The sequence below is a fragment of the Globicephala melas genome, chromosome 4 (assembly GCF_963455315.2).
Source record: "Globicephala melas chromosome 4, mGloMel1.2, whole genome shotgun sequence".
NCBI lineage: Eukaryota > Metazoa > Chordata > Mammalia > Artiodactyla > Delphinidae > Globicephala > Globicephala melas.
The window spans coordinates 47096960-47118023 of NC_083317.1; the positions used below are offsets into that span (position 1 = coordinate 47096960).

Sequence of the window (21064 nt, forward strand, 5' to 3'; positions counted from 1 at the left end):
GGGTATTCTTCTTGGAAATAAGAGTCCTTTTTGAGATTCTAATCCACTCTTCTGTAATTACACTACACAAGAGGAACATGTTTAAAATAATTGTATAATGAAAGAACTTTCAAACTTTTTTATGGGGAGGATCCACTTTTAGTTTTTCCTGTTTTGAGAACCTGACAGGCTGGCCCAAGGGCTGTGGGCTGTGAAATCTGAAGAAGCTGGTCTGGATGCCGGGGTGGGGTGGTTGATGATCTCATCCACAGTCTTGGCAAGAGGCTTGCCCATGGCTTCTGGCTCTGTCCCACTCCCTGTTTGAGACACATGGGAATCTGAGAAGAGAAACACGGCGGCTCCCTCCCGAAAGGTAGTGACTTCACAACCCAGTGGCAGAGTCCATGGGAAACTGCTTTGGTGGTGAAGTGGTTACAGAAACTTTGGCAAAGTACTTCTTCCTCCCACCTTAGCATTAGAATGGTATTTAACAGTACTGCAGTGAAATATTTTCCCCTCTCTACATCACAGTTCTTAGAATTTTATTAGAGAACAGTTTCACAAAAACTTTTCAGGATTTTTCAACTTATTAAATAATACCATGTGCTATTTCATTTTCATGAGAAGAAGGTATGTTTTCTTAGGATACAAAGGAGGGAAGACTGTTTGAAGTATAATGAAAAGAATATTAACATTGAATGGTCATCAGTGAATCTTAGCATTGCCATAACTGGCAAAAAAGATTTTGAAGACGCTTCAGTTTCCATTGTGTTCAGTGTTTTCAGCAGCAAGCATGATGCATCTTTTTCAGCATGGTGCAAGTTCATTTATCTTTTTCATGGTTTCTGAAAATCAGCTGGTATCCCCATCTGTTTCCAAGCCCCATCTTACACAGTTAGACACATGAAACTGACAATTCGAATACATTTGCTCTCAGCATTTCGTTACTACTTGTTTCCTAAAAACCTGCTATTCCCCTGGACCAGTCCCATAAGCACACCTTAGGACAGTCAACAGGCTAGTCAGGTAAAGCCTTTCAGGGAGGAAAATAGGAATTTATATGCAGAAAGAGTTATACTCCCAACCATCAACCAATGTGAATCCAGGATAGGAGGGAGGCCCTGATGGAACCTTTCCAGAGCCAGTTGGGTGCTTGTAATGCTGTTACACATTGCAGGGTTGTGATGTATGTATGAGAGAGAGAGGAAAAAAAGAGAGAAGCAGAGACACTGGTTATGCTACTGAATTGTAATCAGCACTTCTGGTATGGTGAATGGGTTGATCCTAAATCATTCACTATTTCTTGCCTTATATCCAGAAGCATTTTGAAGGATAAAGTTTGAGGTTAATTTATAGTCTTGAAGAAAGGTGTTTCTTTGTAAAGTTAGCTGGTCTTACAAGATTTGAAGCTGCAAGCCTGGCGTGTTGTGCACAGTGCCCTAAACAAGGAAGCTAATTGCCACAATGCTAACTACTAATGCAGGGATATATATATATATATATATATATATATTTATGTGAGTGTATAATACAAGTGTGTGTGTTTATGTGTATATACACACATATAGTTGACTAGGTTATTTTTTTTTCTTTCAAATATATATTTGAATGCTTTCAGCAAATATTTGCTGAGAGTTGACTGCATTTTAGTTATTTGAGGTCCACAATCACTTATCTAGAATTTCCAAAGCCAAATGTTTCCAAAATTCTAGAGTTTTCAAATTTTAGAAGGGCAGTAAGGAGCATCCACCATATATTACATAACAGCTTCAGTAAGGCCTGTGGCACCACCTCCTATAAGCAAACCTCTGAATACTTCTACAGTGAACCATGTGAATAGTTACACTAAGTGGGATAATTAAGATAATAAATAACCTCACATCCATTCGGGTTTTGCTGCCAAATGAGTTCAGATAAGAAGTTTTGCTGCCACAATTTAGCAAAAACTTTATGTAGTTTTTAGATCTTTGAAATTGCAGACAAGGGACTGTGGACGTGTACAATGAGGGTATAGACTTGGTATCTTTTTGGTAAGAAGGGTGTGGAGTTTGAGGGTCCTAAGGCAGCTTCCTTCTTCAGTAGGATTGGGTTTTAAACCAAACAGTAACAATTTTCTGTCTCCATTATTTTTCTTTGCATATTAACAGGCTCTAGGCATTGATGCTGACTGACTTTATATGCTAATACAGATTATCATTGACTCTGGTTTTGCTAGTAACAGCAGATAAGTGATTTTGAGAGCTTTTAACCAGGGTACTCATAATCTTGAAAGCAGCATAGACCTTGGGATGTCCAGATATGAAATTCTTCCCCTCAGAACTGTGAGGTCAAATTATTGCTCCTTTTCCCATGAATAGTTCCAATTAGTATGCCTTTGTGCCTTTTCCAATTAATATGTTTGTATAATCTACGCTAGGGTTTCTTCAACGTCAGCACTATTGACGTTTTGGGCCAACTGATTCTTTATGGTGGAGGGCCTTGTAAGATGTTTAGCAGCATCTTTGGTCTCAGTAGATGCTCGTAACATCTCCCCAGTTGTGACAACCAAAAATATCTCCAGACATTGGCCAGTATCTTATGGGGGTGCAGCATCATCCCCAGTTGAGAACCACTGATCTAAGCCTGTGTTCGTGTTGTGTGTGTGTTTATACACGTGTATATGCCAGTCTGTCATTATAAGTTAGACTCTTTATGGTCCTGCCTGACTCATCTTTCCCGACTCAGTTACATATAGGCCTGGTGATTGTATCTTCTCTGCTCAGAGCCTGTTCCTTACCAGTGCTTCTCACAGTTTAAGGTTCATTTGAATCACCTGGGAATCTTGTTAAATGGCAGATTCCAATTTTGTACGCAGGGGATGGGCCTCAAAATTTGCATTACAGCATGCTCCCAGGTGATGCCAGGACTGACTAAGGCTTTACTATGTATGTGTCAGATGTTTAATGGAAATGGTATTCTGGCTCAATATTAACTCAGTTCATCATTGATAATACCCCAAACTGTCGGCATAGCATATATTCCTGACCTACAGGGCCATCCATTTTTCTCACAGAGAACATCAGGTAGGACTAATGACTAATCTAAAATCTCTCATCATTACTGGAAAAAATGACTTAAAATGCATATCATAGGTATTCGATCAGTACCTAATTTTCACCTTAAAAAAGGCAGTAGGGCTTCCCTGGTGGCGCAGTGATTGAGAGTCTGCCTGCCGATGCAGGGGACACGGGTTCGTGCCCCGGTCCGGGAGGATCCCACATGCCGCAGAGCGGCTGGGCCTGTGAGCCGTGGCCGCTGGGCCTCCGCGTCCGGAGCCTGTGCTCCGCAACGGGAGAGGCCACAACAGTGAGAGGCCCGCATACCGCAAAAAAAAAAAAAAAAAAAGGCTAAAGGTAAATAACTTTAGTTCTAGCCCAAAGACTAAAATTATTTGAAACTATATACCATAGTAAAAGAATTCTGGTAAAAGAATGCTACCATTCTTTTAGTGCCAGTGATGTGCTGCCAAGCACTGAGCTAAGTCCGTAGTACAGCTATTGCTTCTAATTCTCAGGTGAGCCTATAGGGTTTGAGATTATTCTCTATTTTACAGCCATGAAAACTGAGGGTCAGAAAGATCAGGAAGGGGCAGACAGAGCCTGTTCTTTTTCCCCATACTACATTGCCTCTCCAACAAAGAACACAAACTAGTTCATGGACCTGGTCCACATCTGAAGTGTCTTTCTCCAGGAACACTCTGTGTGTTAGAGAAACTTATCAGCCTAAAGAAAAATTCTCACTTATCATTGTGCTTGCTTTCTTTTTAGTTCATATCTCACAGAGCAGTGGTTTTCAAGTGTTTGCTCATAACTCCTAAAATAATTTTCTATTAGGTACAATTAATTTGTTCCTGTAAAGAGTAATTATAGCACTTTCTTTTAGCAAATGCTGTCTTTTTTACTAATTGAGGTATAATTGAAAAATAAAATTATAAGATATTTAAAGTATGCAATGTGATGATTTGATATACATATATATGAATTATGAAAGGATTCTCACCAAGTTAATAGTTCCATTACCTCACATGTTCACCTTTTTTGTGTGTGTAAGAACACTTAGGTTCTGTTCTCTTAGCAAATTTCAATTATAAAATACAGTATTATCAACTGTTACCACCGTGTTATACATGATAACCTCAGACAGTATTCATCTTATAACTATAGTTTTACCAGCCCCTCCCTATTTCCCCCATTTCCCCAGTCCCTGGCAACCACCATTCTACTCTCTTTCTGAGTTCAACTTTTTTTTTAGATTCCACATTTAAGTAATACCATGCACTGTTTGTTTGTCTCTGCCTAGCTTATTTCACTTTGCATAATGCCCTCTAGGTTCATCCATGTTATTGCAAGGCAGGATTTCCTTCTTTTTAAAGGCTGAATAATATTCTAACATATATATACACGTGAGTGTATATTCCCACACGTGTGTACACACATGTAAATGTATATATGTACTGTAGATATATAATGTATTATATATTAACACTTATATGTATACATTATATCTAAATAGTATACACTTTTACATACATTGTATAAAATATACTTTACATATATTTACATATGTGTATTTACATATGTAACACATATACATATTTATATATGTAAAATACATTTGTATATATGCACCCATACACGCCACACTTTGTTTACCCATTCATCTGTTGTCAGACACTCAGACTGTTTCCATACCTTGGCTATTGTGAATAATGCTGCAGTGAACATGGGAGTACAGATATCTCTTCAAGATAGTGATTTCATTTCCTTGGGATATATACCAAAGGATCACATGGTAGTTCTATTTTTAATTTCTTGAGAAACCTCTACACTGTTTTCTATAGTGGCTGTACCAGTTTACATTCCCATCTGCAGTGTGCAGCAGTTCCCTTTTCTCCACATCCTCCCTAGCATTTGTTATCTCGTCTTTTTGATAATAGACATCCTCACAGATGTGAGATGATATCTCATTGTGGTTTTGATCTGCATTTCCCTGATGATTAGTGATGTGGAGTGCCTTTTCATATACCTGTTGGCCATTTGTATGTCTTCTTTGGAAAAATGTCTGTTCAGGTCCTTTGCCCATTTTTTAATTGGGTTATTTGAATTTTCTGCTTTGAGTTGTATGAGTTCTTTGTATATTTTGGATAATAACCCCTTATCAGTTATATATGGTTTGCAAATATTTTCTCCCATTCCGTAGGATACCTTTTCATTTTGTTCATGGTTTCCTCTGCTGTGCAGAAGCTCTTTTTAGTTTGATGTAGTCCTATCTGCTTATTTTTACTTCTGTTACCTTTGCTTTTGGTGTCAAATTCAAAACATCATTGCCAAGACCAGTGTCAGGGAGCTTGCCCCTATATTTTTTTTCTAGGACTTTTAGTTTCAGGTCTTAGGTTCAAATCCATAATCCATTCTCAGTTGATTTTTGTGTATAATGTAGGACAGGAGTCCAATTTCATTCTTTTGCATGTGAATATCCTATTTTTCCAGCAGCAGTTTTTGAAGAGACTATCCTTTCCCCCTTGTATATTCTTAGCTCCTTTGTTGAAAATTAATTGACTATATATGGATGGGTTTATGTCTGGGATCTCTTTTGTGTTTCACTGGTCTCTGTGTCTTTTTTTATGCCAATACCAACTGTTTTGATTATTATAGGCTTCTAGTATAGTTTGAAATCAGGACATGTGATGCCTCCAGCTTTGTTCTTTATCAAGATTGCTTTGACTATTCAGGGTCTTTTGTGGTTCCATGTACATTTTAGGATTGTTTTTTCTATTTCTGTGAAAAATTACATTGGAATTTTGATAGGAATTACATTGAATCTGTAGATCATTTGGATAGTATGGACATTTTAACAATATTAATTCTTCCAATCCATGAACATGGAACATCAGTCCATTTATCTGTGTCTTCTTCATTTTATTTCATCAATGTCTTATAGTTTAACTATACAGATCTTTTACTTCCTTGGTTAAATTTATTCCTAAGTATTTTATTCATTTTGATGCTATTGTAAATGGAATTGTTTTCTTAATTCTCTTCCGGTAATTTGTTCTAAAAGAATTTTTTTAACTAAGTACACCTTCACACATTTTAAAGCTGGCATCTAGAATTTTTTATTCAAGGTTTAAATAATTGCAAAAGATATATATTAACGTCTGCCATATAATCTAAAAGTCATCACTGGCAAACCAGTCAACCAAATCAGACATTCAGGAAAAGTCTGGCTTCATTTTTCAACTTAAGTACAAGTGTAAATACACATCCCTCTGGCAACCATTTCACTTCTAGAAGAGATGAGGAACAAGAGCTTATTACCCTGAGTTGTCCCCAGATGAAATAACAGGCACTGTTATTTGCCTGTATCCATCCAGTGGTTGGTTCTGAAGCTGCTGCTGCTCTGCTCTCATGGGACTCTATCAGGAGTATTTCTAGAATTGTCCCTTTGTCTGTGCCCCAGAGGGGTTTCCAACCCAGGAAGATACAATGTAAGAAGATCTTACATTAATTTGGTAAGATTTTGTTAAGTAAGAAGAAGACTCTTTTGAAAGGGTTGTTAAAAAAGGAAACTTGTAGAGCACAAGCACTTTTCTTCTGGCAGACAGCATGTGTGTGAATTGCGGATGTAGACATTGATTCCCTTAAAGTTCTCCATGCTTATACCTCTGGAAATTCTTTGTGTACCCACAAGAGTATGTGTACTCCAGTTTGAAGAATATTGTCTTGGAGTACTCATATTCATGTTCAAGTACTGACATGAGAGGATTATAGGAACATTCATTGAATCCTGTCCAATAAAAACAGGTTGTAGAAGCTGGTTTTATGTACACAAATGTGAGGTAGTTAAATCCAAACTGGCTTACAGCAGTGGCTTATAACAGCTCTTCTTTAAAGTTTCTATTATGGCTCGGAACTGTCATAACTTACTGTAGTTTATCACTATTATTCTGTGCAATGCCAGCTCCTTGTTTTTTCAAAAATAATCACGTATGTAATCTTGAGCATTCTTTGGTACTAATCATCATGCTGGTTCCTTATTACAAAGTATACATTCAGAGCATCTTTTCAGTTTTTATTTACACACACGTCAGCACACATGTGTGAATGTATTTCATCTCCTCTAAGTAAGACACTGTTAGTAATATGCATCATATAACACACATGATGAAACAGATGGTGTGTCTAAATGCTATAATGCCAGTCATACCCATAATAACTTATATATAATTCTCATCACTTTTGATTTGTGTTTTATTTATGTACATTACAATCAACACTACTAAAATATAAGCTTCGTAAGAACAGGACACATGTCTGATTCATTTGTGTCTTCTATATTGTCTACTACAAAGCCCTTATATGTAGAAGGTACCAAATGAATGGCTTTTTGAATGAATGAATGAACATTTTCCTGTGGGAAATACTGTAGTATTGTCCTAACTAATTTTATTCATTTTTAAAAGAAGGTGCTCTGGTGTTTACCATGTGCCTGGTTTTAGGTATTTAAGAAAACTAGGTGTAAATGGTTTTCCCGTTGGTGTTCTCCAAGTATACTGGCCTCTGGAAAGAACTGAGACTGTTCTTCCTTCTTCGGATCCCTGCATTAGAACTGTATGTGCTTGCTTGTTTGAGGAGAAGGGAGATGGGTGGTAAATGTCCACATCCTAGCCCCCCACTCTCCTTTGGTTATTTCATCTCTGCAAACAAAGGAGTGGTCCTTTTTATTTTTTCCTCAGAGCCAGAGCTCTACTGTACAAATATGTTTGTTTATTACACAAGCAACATTACATCAACAACAATGAAACTGAAAAGGAAATATTCACCTATGGTCTGACCACCCTAACACATCAATTATGTTTCTACTTTTCCAGATCCTTTCCCAGTTTTTCATACAACCGGCCCATATAAATAAGCTTAGCATGATTATCAAGCAATAAAACCACAAGCCATTAATGGCATTGTGTTGTTTCTGGTAGCTATAGAAATCAACCATAAGTAGTGAACAACTTCAGAGTCAGCTTAGTTTCTCACCTGTCATCTTTTAGAGGACAAATACCCACTGTATTTACTATATGGATCTTGAATTTACAGTTTCTGATGTTATGTATATGGCAACACTTTTGTTCATTTAATTTGCAAACAACAAAAAATATAATACTGGGACTATACTGAGATGAACAGGGAGGGTTCCTGTTCTCCAGAGTTTGTAGGCTTTTGGGAAAGAATGAGCAGATATGAGGACTCTAAAGAGCTTTTGATTATGTGGGTTATGTCTGTCAATATTTATAGTATTAGAAATTCAGACCAAGATATTTTAAAGTATTTATATATTTATTCATTAAAAATAATAAACCCACTATATGTTAACATAAATAAGATATTTTTATGAAAAATAACTTTTTCTAACCCAAAAACTTAGTGGGAAGGGTTGTTTTATATTTTTGCAAACTCTAATGCCTGGCTTAATTGAAGGCAGCTGGATTCTCAAATCTGTTTCACACATTCCATCAGCTGTAAGAGCAATGACGTCACCACATGTCATGTAGCCTTTGGAAAACTCCTTTTATGCTTGTGAGGGAATGAATGAAAAAGATAGCGTTATTATGAAAATAGCTTTGACCTCACAGACCTCTTGAAAGGGGCCATAGTTTGAGAATCACTGTTCATCTCGAGAATAGACAGTTGAAGCATAAATGGCAAATATGTCTTTCTCTGGAAAAGTCTCTGGTTTAGGCTGTCACCTTCTTCAGGCTGTTACTGAGTGAGCCCTTCGCTTCATATTGATGAAGTCCCCAGATTCACTGGCCTACTCACTGCTTTAGTGTTTACGTTGTTAATAAAACTAGTTGCTCCCCATCATAGATAGATGGAAGATTCCCTGCCTTCAAATGCCTCTTTCCTAGTTTTTAGAAAAATCCTAAGTGACAAAACTGCCTCCATAAGACATCGTGTTTTGTTTGAAACCACAATTTGAAATAAGGGCATGGAAACCACTGAGTGACCTGGTTCTTAAATGGGTTCATTCACAGTGCTGTGCAGGTCGGCAGACATTTAATTCATTTCAGACTTTTATGAGGCAATTACAGTGAGCACCTACTATGTGCAAAGTACTGTGCCTGTTATTTATCAGTTTACCTTTTTCTGTTAAAACCTGCCTGTATACTTGCAGACCTTACTCTAGTCATAACTTATAATAGTTTCCCATCAACAACCAAACAGTGTGATGATACCAAGTCCTGTTTAGTCTTTTCTTAAGATATATGAAATAGTGTATCTCTCATTCTAGTCCTAACTGTGTAACTTCACCTCGATGGGCCTCAATTCCTATATTTGCTTTCATTCTTCCAGCACTAGTTTAATACATTATTTTTTCTTCTTGATTTAACATGTTCATTAATAAGCAGAAAACTACATATAATGCTTTATTCATTTTTATATCTGCTCTCATGGCTAGACTTTGATAGTCTGATTATAATGATGTCCCACTATATCTTTAAGCAATTTTTATCTAATATGTAGTTTTAATTGTTGCATTGCATTGATAGCGGCCGTGTTTATGGTTAAATAACCACAGAATTCTAAGCAGTTTGCAGAGTAATTACATGGAATTTGTTAGAAAGCTTCCTTAGGTTGAGATAGGTTCTTGGTAATCAGGCCTGTAATTTATGTTTCCTTGCTCTACTCTCTGCTTTTTCAATGGGACTTTTCACTGTTTAGTCTAATTTTTAGGAGCACTCATAAAAATAGCTATGACTAGTCTTTTTTATTCTATGTATGCTGCTTCCTTTTATTTGTCTCACAAGTTAAAGGTTTTTTTAAAAAAATTACAGCTACAGCATACCATAGTCATAATGTAATGCTTGATTCATTTGACTTGGTCAGCAAGATCTAGAAGAACAGTAACACTCTTTTTGGCATCTGCTAGCCAAGTATGAGTATAAATCTGTGTCTGCTTTATGTCCTTGTTACTGAAGATACTGTCATCATCATTGAGATCATTTAGAGACACCATAAATGGGTCCAGATCCAGAAAACTGGGTTGCTGTTTTCCTTCACTGTTTGAAATAAGAATTAGGGTATGAAGTGATGGAGAAGGCTTTAGCTGGTGTCAGAGGAATATACAGTAAAAATGGGGGTGAGTCAGAACTCTTCAACATCTGAACAATCTTGTTTGGCTCCCCAGCGGTCAGAGGAAGTGAATTAATAAGATGCAGATCAACAATGACCTACTAATTATAAGGAGGGAGCTTTTAGCAGAGAAACCGGATCCTAAGAGGAGCTTATGAAATCCTCAGATTGAGCGGAGGGACCAGGATTGGTACAAATCTTTTTTTTAAAAAGAAGGAAGAAGAGCAAAGAAACTGAGACAAAGGGTCTCCCAGAAAGAAAAACTGCTGAAAGGCAAGGTTTCAGAACTAGAAAAAGGTCAGTCTAAGAGCTCACAGGCGCAGAGCTTGGGGAGTAAGGCTACAAGGAGAATATTTTCATTTTGAGACCATGGAATCTAGGCTAGGAGACTCTGCACACTCCAATCGAAGGGCCGGGTGGAGACTTAAAAAGGTGCTCAGTCTAGGCCCAGGAGAGGAAGTCAGAACTAACAAGGGAGTGACAATAAGGACAGCATGTGTAAATTTGTACCACGATAATTACTTAGAGCCTGAATTATGTGTTGTTAGTTCTTCAGTGCTGTATTGTCAGTTAAGGAACTTTCTAGAAAGAACTGTTGGATGATGGATGTTCATTGAATACCACTTAGCTTATGCTTCCTCATCCCCCATTTTAATTTTTCGTATTAAAAAGTATCTACTCAGATGGATTTGTCTTTTTGCCATTTACTGAAATAGATTCTTTGCTTTGAATATATTATAGCTATCACGAAGAAACTTAAAAAAAAAAATTACTGTGAGTATACTACTACACTAAAGAGCCGACTCACTTTTCTTTTCATGTTCTTCTCCCCGCCTCCCCACTCTGAATGAGGTTTGAAAAAGATCCCTCAGATCAGTGTTTTAACATTTTTTTCTTTTCCAGACTTTTCATTTTGATTGCTACTACACCAAAAAAACAAACAAAGGGAAAAAAACTAGCCTGTCTTTCAACAGATTGAGACTTAAGGTCCTCGGCAGACTGGAAGTTTCATCTCCCTGATCCGTCAAGGCCTACCTAGGTCTCCCACAGCCATGGTGCCTTCCCCGGCTGCCTGGGAGAAGTATTCAAAAAGCCACCCAGCATGTGGTGCCTTGGACTGTCACAGATTGAGTGTGCTCCTGTATTCCTGAGAGCACCTTGCCTTGTACATGGCATGCAGAGCTGCCTTTAAGTTTAAGTTGATGGTAATGATGATATTGGGCTTGTTCCCAGGTTGCTAACATTTTGACTGTTTATCAGTCTTTCCATTCCTTCCTCCCCCTCTCTGTGGTTGATTTGGTACTCTTTGTGATCTGTGTTCTTCTGGATCATATTTGTTTGCTCCACCATGGTAGCCTTCTTTAGGATAGGAATGATGTCCTGTCTACTGCCTATTCCCTACTGCCCCAGCAGTAGATGGCAGTAAATAGTGCAGGTGGGTGACAAGGGCCAGGCAAGATGACTGACAGGGAGCAAGTACGCTCACCAGCACTGAGGCACAAATGGGAAAGAGGCAATAGAATACTGTGGGGGGCAGGGTAGTGCTGGGGGAGAAATTCAGATTTTGGAGTTCAGTTTTCAGACCTGAGTCTTGGCTTCCCCACTCTTAACTAGTGTGACTGAGCAAGCAATTTAACCTCTACAAATCTCATTTTCTTCATCTGTAGAATGGGGATAATACTGGAACCTCCCTCATAATAGTGCTGTTCCAAGGATCAAGTAAAACAATCTATACAAAAGCTCCTAGCATACTGCCTGGCACAATACATATCAGTTACCACTAGAAGTAGGAAACTGTACTGATGATGACAGTATAGAAGAACATCTCAGCCACAATGGGCTGCCTCATGTAACGGTCACCTGGGAGAGACAGAGTCCGAATTCACACTAGAATGAAAGATATGACTCCATAATCTATTTACTGTGATATCTCTTCAGGCCATTCATGGATCTTTTCAGCCATGCACATGGTTTGCTATACTGATTATCATTGGTAGGCTGGGGTTTCTCGGCTTTGGCAGTACTGACATCTTGGGCTGGATGACTGTTTGGTGTGGGGACTGCCTGTGCATTGCAGGGTGTTTAGCAGCACCCCTGGCCTCTACCCACTAGATGCCAGAAGTAACTCAGCACCCCCAGCTCTGTTGTGACAATCAAACAACGTCTCCCAACATTGCAGAAAACCTGGGGGGGAAATGTCACCTCTGGCTGTAACCACCATTTTAGGGCATAGTTGATTTTTTGGAAAACTTCTGTTAGATCTCTTTGTGTTAGTTGTCTCTGACATTCATAACTCTTCTTCACTGTTTGCTGCTCAAATATATTTGGGATCAGTATTCCCCATTTCTCTTTTGTTCACAGATCTGCACCACAGCTCTTCTCCCTTCCTGGAAGAGAACGTGCTTTGAATGTGTATTATCCAGTGAAATGCCAGCATATCACAACGGATAGTAATAGCTGATTCTCCCAAAGCCTCTTTGATGTTCTGCTCCTCTTTCTCCTGTTCTTCGTTCCTTGCGTGTAAACGTGCAGTGACGTTCTCTGCTGAGATAATATGCTCCTAGACTTGTCTGCCTGGGGACTCAGAGGTGGGGTGGGCTGACGGATGCAGTCTCTTTCTGTATGTGCTACTGCTGGGCTTAGTTTCCATAGTGGAAAATGTGGAGAGGACTATTGAGGATATTTTATAATGTTTTTTGAACATTTCAGAAAAAAATACAAATAACAGGTTGAGGAATACTCAGATTATCTGAGAAAGAAGTTATTTGAGGTTTTCATACTGTTGTATACTTAGGTTTTTAATTATACAAAGTTTACTTTGCTCAGTTTTAACTCTTCAAGAAAGTCTGAATTTCAGTCTTGGATTTCAGATTAGCATTCCTAAATATATACGTCTCCAAATATGTATATTAAAAGGTATAGGGTCCTACCTCATCCTTCATCTGCCAGTTCCTCTTCCCCAACTTAAAACCACTGATATTAGTTTCTTACATGTACTTCTATAATGTCTTTATGAGTAAATAAGCAAATACAAATAAAGATTCTTAGTCTCTCCCTTTTTTATACAAAAAATAACTTACTATAAACTCTCTTTATCCTTCACCTTGGTTTTTGCAGTTAAATATTTTCTTGGAGATTTTTTTTTTTTAAGATTTTTTTGATGTGGACCATTTTTAAAGTCTTTTTTGAATTGTTACAGTATTGGTTCTGTTTTATGTTTTCTGGTTTTTTGGCCCCAAGGCATGTGGAATCTTAGCTCCCCGACCAGGGATCGAACCCACACCCCCTGCATTGGAAGGCGAAGTCTTAACCGCTGGACCGCCAAGGAAGTCCCAGAGATCTTTCTGTTAGATCAGTGTTCTTAAGCGGGGACAGAAAAAGGGAATAAAAGTCAACATGGCTGCTAAATAAATCTTTACAACTTCATGCTTAAAAAATTAAAATTTACACGATTTTTGAGATGAAGTAACATAGAGAAACAGGGAGTCATACTTTTGCTGTTTTGAATTTTTAATATTAAGATAAATTGTAATAGTAATGTTATTTGGTTATAATTTTATAACAACACCTTAACTGATGTATATCTGTTTTTATAATGTCTGTTTGTAGCATGTGCATTTTCTTAGTTAAAAAACTGAAGCCCAGGAAGACAAAATAATACCATTGTTATGGTAACCCTGGTACTATAACACAGACTCCAATTCCCAGTTGCTATCAGTGTGGGATTTAGTTTATAGCAAAAAAGAAACAAGCATACTGAGGGTCTACTCTGTGCCACTTGATCTTACTTAATCCTTAAAACAACCTTATGAGGTAAGTATTATTCCTATTTTACAGATGAGGGTAAGGACCAAAACACTAAAATTTAGAGAGGTTAAATAACTACCAAATAGCACAAATAACCAAACCAGAATAAAAACTCACTGTCTACAAAGCATGTGTTCTTTTAGCTTAACCAGTCTACATGCTAGAAAGCCCAGGCAGAGTACTGACCTCAGAAGAGTTTCCTCTTTCTTCCATCTCATGCTTTTAGTGTTAATTTGTTCATTCATTCCTGCACTCTAGGTCCCTATCCCATTGACTCCCTGACCCCCCCCACCTTTGTTCAGTCTGCTCCAGTCATACCAGTTTCCCTGTTGCTCCTTGAGCACAGCAGAGCCTGTGGCTTTTGTACTGGCTGCCTTCCCAGGGAGCCGCTGGACTCTCTCCCCTAGTTCATGTAGTAACACCTGGCATACTATATTTTACTTACTTGATCATTGGCTGTCTCTCCTACTAGAATGTAAACTTCATGTGAGTAGGGAGGTAGGGGTGGGTGTGTTGTGTGTGTGTGTGTTGTGTGTGTGTGTGTTTTATTCAGTGATGGGTCAAGCAGTGGTCTGTTTTATTCAGTGCTAGATTTATAGCTCAAGAACAGTGCTCAGTATTTGCTTGGTAGTCGATAAGTATTTGTTAAATATTTGAACAAATACCTATTCTACTTTTGAACTAGGTACCATGTTAGGGTATAAGTGTGTGACTGTAAGCAAAAGACACATAGTACAGTCACCCTCTGTATCTTCAGATGCAGAACCCATAGATAGGGAGGGCTGACTGTACTATATCATTTTATATGGGAGACTTGAGCATCTGTGGATTTTGGTATCTGTGGGAGTCCTGAAACCAATCCCCCTCGGATACTGAAGGATGACTGTAAGTATTCAATAGTTCCTTTCCTCTATAGTCACTGAATAACAGTTATCATTTATTGAGGAATTATTATATGCCATGTACCACGCTAGTCCCGGAAACAGTCATAAGAAGCAAGTACAGCAAGTCCCCGACATACGAACCTTCAAGTTGCAAACTTTCAAAGACATGAATGCGCATTCCATCAGTGTCTGGCGTGAGTGAAATTGCAGCCTGCCCTCAGTCTCCTATTGCTGACGATCCTTCAGCTCTACCATCTCCCACCTCCTCTCCCTCCTCCGGTCAGTAACTCTTCTTGCCTGTTCACTCGATGCCAGCCCCTATATGCCAGCTGTTGTGCTGTACTACTGTACTTTTCAAGGTACTGTACTGTAAGACTTAAAATGTTTTCTTTATTTTTTGTGTTTTTTATGTACATATTATTTGTGTGAAAAGTATTACAGTCTATTACAGTACAGTACTATATAGCCGATTGTGTTAGTTGGCTACCTAGGCTAACTTTGTTGGACTTACGAACCAACTGGATTTATGAACAAGCTCTCAGAAAAGAACTTGTTCGTATGTAGGGGACTTACTGTATTATTATTCTCATTTTACAGAAAAGCAGTTTCTCACCACCGTGACATACATCCACACCTCCTATCTCATATATCTCGTATACCATCGTCTCCAGTGAATTTGTGTGTTGTAATATTCTGCCTGTGAAAGGCACAGAAAATCACTACCCCTTGCAATCCGCTGTTTTGACACTGTATTTTCTGTAGGTTCATGGCTACTTTGAGCTTGAACATGAGATCTTAGCAAATATTCTCTTAATCATTGTAATAATAAAACAAGTTTAGTCATTTGGCATAAATTCATGATTATTTCTGGATGGTTTAGAAAATTGTGACTTTGCCAGTAATAACATCTAATGTTCCCTAGAGGAGGTGGGTTTGTCATAAATACCATTTCCATAGAACATTTCAAGGAACTTAAAGTTCTCGGAAAGTATTTTTAGCAGGCAGCCTTTTCTCAGACAGACTTCAAGGGCATAATGCTGTATACCCTTAAAAGTGTGTATTGTATGTGTTTTATCTTGTTAAGAATATTTGTATGTATTTCTCTTTTTTTTTTTTTTTTGGCGGGCTTAGTTGCTTCATAGCATGTGGGATCTTCCCGGACCAGGGCTCGAACCCGTGTCCCTTGCATTGGCAGGCGGACTCCAACCACTGCGCCACCAGGGAAGCCCTGTATGTATTTCTCTTATTGCAAAATCCATTTATATTTAGATGTTCCTTTTGTATCTTAGTGGATTGAGGAAAACAGAAATAGATTCTTTAGAAAAGCATTCTGATGTAGCTACACAATTTTGTTTTTAATCTCCTTTCATCCTTTTTTTTCTCTTCCCAGATCACAGGTTATTTTCATTCAGATATTGCAAATAGATATTTTGGAGGATTAGTATAATTCCTTTCTCTTAACACTTATTCTTTGGTAGGTTGTTTTTCTTTCTTTTATTCTCTCTTTTTAAAAAAGTTACAAAGAATATATCCTTTTCCAAATCTTACTCTGAGCCAAAAGGAAAGAAAAATTTTTTTAAGCCCCTAGTTCCTGTAAGTCTTTTTTTAAAAAAGGCTTAACTCTTTTATTTGGCTTTCATACTTTAATTCACTGGTGTTCAGTTTGTAGATTTAACATAAAAGGCCAAAACAGGGAGCAGTCATGTGCCAGAGTAGATGAGTTCACTGGTTTTCACCTCCCTGTAGTCTGGCTGCCTGCACAGAGGCAGCGGCTAACGTGGTATGCTTGGGAAACCAAACGTTTCCTAACTTGTTAGTGGGAAATGTAGACTTCAGAAACTTAGAAACCACAACAACAGAGGCTTATGTTTTATTGTGACTACTGAAATCACACAATTTGCCATGAGAAACAGGCTAGATAGGAGTCCAAAGAGCATAAAATGTGAAACATTTTGATTCCTAGAGAACTTCTTTCTTTTTCCCCTTCCATTTTAGCTATAGTAAATCAGTAAATAAGGAGGGCAAAGGAAGTAGAACATTTAATCCCATTAAACAGTATTTGGAGGTCAAGGCAGTTGGAAGATGAAGGTTGATGTTTGGCCTGACTGCCTGCTGAGCAAACAGTGAGATCCTGAACCACAGTGAACATCCTCCATCTACCTTTACTCACTTTTCCTAGTTCCTGAGGGTGACTGGTTTCTGTCTCCTAAATGATGTTTTAGAGAACTAGAGTTTGGGCCATATGTAAAACTTAATTACAGGTAGGTGGGAAAGTTTTATTCTAAAATCTGTTGGAATGTAACTGACCATTTTTCTTGTGGTCTTTGCATGTCCTCTTGCATACATTTTAAAAATTAAAGTTATTTTGGTCATCTAACCTTGTTTAATTTTCCCTAACGAACAGTTCAGAGCATTTGGGTTACATTTTCCTTTTCTGCCACTTCTGAGCATTGAGAAGATAGAAAGCATGAACACAGAGTTTGATCCTATTTTCTCTAAGTTGGGTTCTTCTAAGATGAATGTGTTCTAGAGAATATTTAGCTTGTGTAGTTAGGGGCAATTCCATCTTAAGATGTTACAGTGGTTTGCAACAGGCCTGCTAGTGGTGAGAGCAGTGACTTGATACTTTACTTCCCTTGGCCCTGGGCCTGTCTGCAGCTGATTTTGTCCCTGCACAAAAGTTTTACCCATTTAGTTATGTTTATCGGTATGAGAAATTCTGTTTGGAAAAAAATTGATGAAAAGGCTATATAGTATACCTTGTGTATGTGCTATATGAATACCCATCCATTTTTGCCCTGACCATATATTACTTTTGAATTTTAATTAATTTTAAGATTTGAATTTTGAGAGAGGGCAAACTATTTCACGTTTGCAGTCGTTGAAAAAAGCATTGTTGAAAAAAGCACTGACTTCAGTCTCCCTCACTTTTAAAGTTTACTCATTCACAGCTAAAAACAAAGAAAAAAAGCAAAACCCCAATTCTCAAGCAACAGAAAAGCCACTTTCAAAAGAGCCATGTATTCAATGGACAGGGAATGTTGGACCAAAATCTGCCACTGACTTAACTCTATGACCTTGCCTCATCAACCTGTTACCTCAGCTGCAACATGGGGAAAGCAATACAATTTTGTCTCTAAGGTTTACAAAGCCTTTAATGATCCTCAAATCTCAGTTCCAGAGGATAAAAACCACTACCAACCTTTAAAGTCCTTTCCCTCCCTTCTTTCCTATATAGCACTATGTACAAATTCACATGTCAAAAATGTATATTCCATTCTATCAGAAGAGATTTTATGACTCGTCAAGTCTCAGTGGTTCATAACTATACAGGAACCTTAATTGGAATTTCAGGGGATTCAGATTTATTTTTGGTTCTTTATATGTCAAGCATTTGTTATAGTTCAAGATTATAAGTGTGCTGTAAAAGTACAGAAGTAAATCTTTTTAGTGTCTGACACTTAAAATGTTATGCTAAATTGAAAGTATAATTAAACTGAAAAGTGAACACCTAGGAATTAGTATTTGACTAGTAGTTTCTGAAAGGAAATCTTCATTGTCTGTGGGTAGGATCTAATATAAGCTATTTAGCCCATGTTGTAAGATTTGTCTCACCTATTTGTTTTATATGTGTGCCTCTCCAGCATGGTAGGACTTTCCAGGTAAAACAGGAGATTCCAGGCCAGCTTTTAAGCCTTTTGCTCTCCTTGGTCCTTTACTCAGTAACTTGTTTTTTATTTCAGGTGACTAAGACTTCTTTAGGAAAGCTCATGTGGGTTTCTCATAGGAGGGATTCCTTTCAAGCAGGGAAATCAGGATAAAGGATAACCTCACTTTTCAGAGTGGCTGAAGTTAAGTACTAGAGACATGGATTTTCTCCAGTAAGCTTAATCCTGAGTTCTTAACTCTCCAATAAGCTTAAACATGAGTTCTTTGGGACTGCATCCTACAAAGCACCTCCTCTTTGGCCCTGAGACAGCCCCTTGTGCCTCAGCCTGGAGGAACCCAATAGCACCAGATGATGATGGAGCATCATTCTTATGGGCAGACTGGCTTAATATCTAGAAGAACAATAGATACCATTTACTGAGTGTCTGCTGTGGGTCTGGCATTGTGCCAACTGCTTTATCATCACTTTTAATCTTCACTTTAAGGATTGAAATAACTATGGAAGTCCAGGTTGTTCTAAAGGCCAAATAATGGAGTTTAAAATCAGACTTTGGGTGTTCTGATGCTGGATCAAGCCTTCTTTCTCTTTTTACCTCATATTCCCTTTTCACAGTAGACTTCCAAGGGATAAATCTGCCATCATTTTTTGGAATGCTACATTTACATTTCACTTTCCATCTTTTCCATGAATGTTCCCTAACTTGTCTAACCCTGGCTGGTTCCCCTTTCTGAGTTCCCACAGCCCTTACAGTTTTGTGACACAAATACTCTGTATTGTTTTATACCACTTTCTAATTTGTTATATTAGTTTTGCTCTTGAACTAACTATAAGCTCCTTAAAGAATCTGATACCTCTGTATCCTCCACATGGGTCTGAAATTGGTACATACTTGATGACCAAATGATTTGAGAGGTGAGAAGACCCATTTCTTAGGGGAATATAACTCCCTCTTAGTCTGAATGATGCCTACAGTTCTCAGAATTTACTCTAATTATTATGAGAGCTGAAGAAGGAGAAGTAGAGTTTTGTTCCTCCTGTTCTTGTCACTTTGGAGGAGGGAGAACCACTCAGTGAAGTGAATTCACTTGGAGACAAATTTAAATAAGTCCAGATGGGGGTAAACTAGCCAGAGAATCTTAACTTTGCCTGTGATTCTTTGCATCTTTGTTCAGCCCAGTGAATTTTATGAGACTGTAAGAAGACTCTCGTGAGGCGTAATGTTAGGGGAGATGAGTAGAACCCCAGTCATTTAACAAAGTTGTTCTCATCTTTATCTAAAAGACCTCAGTCTGCCCCATATAGGCAGTTGTATGAAAGCCTGAAGGATAATACTGAACCTCAAACATAATGTGTTTCTTTTAATAAAAAGAGTGTTTAACTCTCTTGATAAAAAATGAATTATTTTTAAAGAATAGATAATCTTCTCATTTGCAGCAAAGGATTATTTTATACAGAACTCCACAGAGTGATTCACCTCCTCTGCCATTCCCAATTAACTGACAAGCCAAGGCTAAGGGACTTACACAGCATCTCACTGCAGGCCATTTGTCTTCAGCAAGAAGGAACTTTCTCATGCTCTCCCCAAGCTCTTAGGCTAAGCAGCTCCATCCTTTTCTTCAAATGTAACAGCAGCAGTCACTTAAGTCTTGTCAGACCAAATGTGATGAATATTTTACATTCCTCTTATAATTTCTGCTCAGAGATTTGTTTTTGTTTTGATTCACTTAAAAGAGAATTTTAAAAAGAGAGAGAAAATTTAGTTCACCTTTAAACTTTTGTTCCAAGACTGGTGGGCCATGAGATATGATAAATCTGGCAGATTTACCCCTGTCAGAGCCGCCCATCTTGAAGGTCTGAGCTCATCCTTTTTTTTTTTTTTTTTTCTGAGCTCATCTTTGCGGCTGCTCTTGGTAGGATGATTTGGATTTTCTCACAGGCTCAAGGGCTATAGTTATGTGAATTTTGCCTCTGGCTTAAGAGTGGACTTTTTCCTCACATTCTTCCCATTTTCTTTAGCTGACTTGTCTCTCTAATGATAGGATCAGTAGCTTATATTTTTATATAGTCTTTGACTCTACGTGATCAGAGTTCCCTCAGGGGTTACTGTGCACTATTCTATCCTTACCCAGTATTGAGAGATACTTACAGTGGATGACATTGTTCCCATTTTTTAGGTTAATGGAAGCCAAGGCTATAGGAGGCTTACGCAGAGAATGGATGGCAGAGCCAAGAAGAGTAGAACTTGATTTACGAACCATTATTCTTACTCTTTAGTCTTAGCATTGAGGTAACACTATTTGTCCATATCAATTTAGTGTCAGTAGTAAACAAGCTTGGAGACTGACTACATTTGTGTTGTATTTTTTTTTTTGCGGTACGCGGGCCTCTCACTGTTGTGGCCTCTCCCGTTGTGGAGCAACAGGCTCCGGACGCGCAGGCTCGGCGGCCATGGCTCACGGGCACAGCCGCTCTGCGGCATGTGGGATCTTCCTGGACCGGGGCACGAACCCGTGTCCCCCTGCATCGGCAGGCGGACTCTCAACCACTGCGCCACCAAG

The 21064-nt window shown here is 38.3% G+C and overlaps 3 protein-coding genes across 4 annotated transcripts in view; 1 reads left to right on the top strand and 2 right to left on the bottom strand.

The window, feature by feature from the left end:
- The window catches only part of CMSS1 (cms1 ribosomal small subunit homolog), a 382976-nt gene that overhangs the window by 30055 nt on the left and 331857 nt on the right, over positions 1–21064 (top strand). The window lies entirely within an intron of this gene.
- LOC115855628 (filamin A-interacting protein 1-like) overlaps positions 1–21064 on the bottom strand; it is a 163044-nt gene that overhangs the window by 19268 nt on the left and 122712 nt on the right. The window lies entirely within an intron of this gene.
- FILIP1L (filamin A interacting protein 1 like) overlaps positions 1–21064 on the bottom strand; it is a 31621-nt gene that overhangs the window by 4501 nt on the left and 6056 nt on the right. The gene's annotated exons all lie outside the window — the stretch shown is intronic.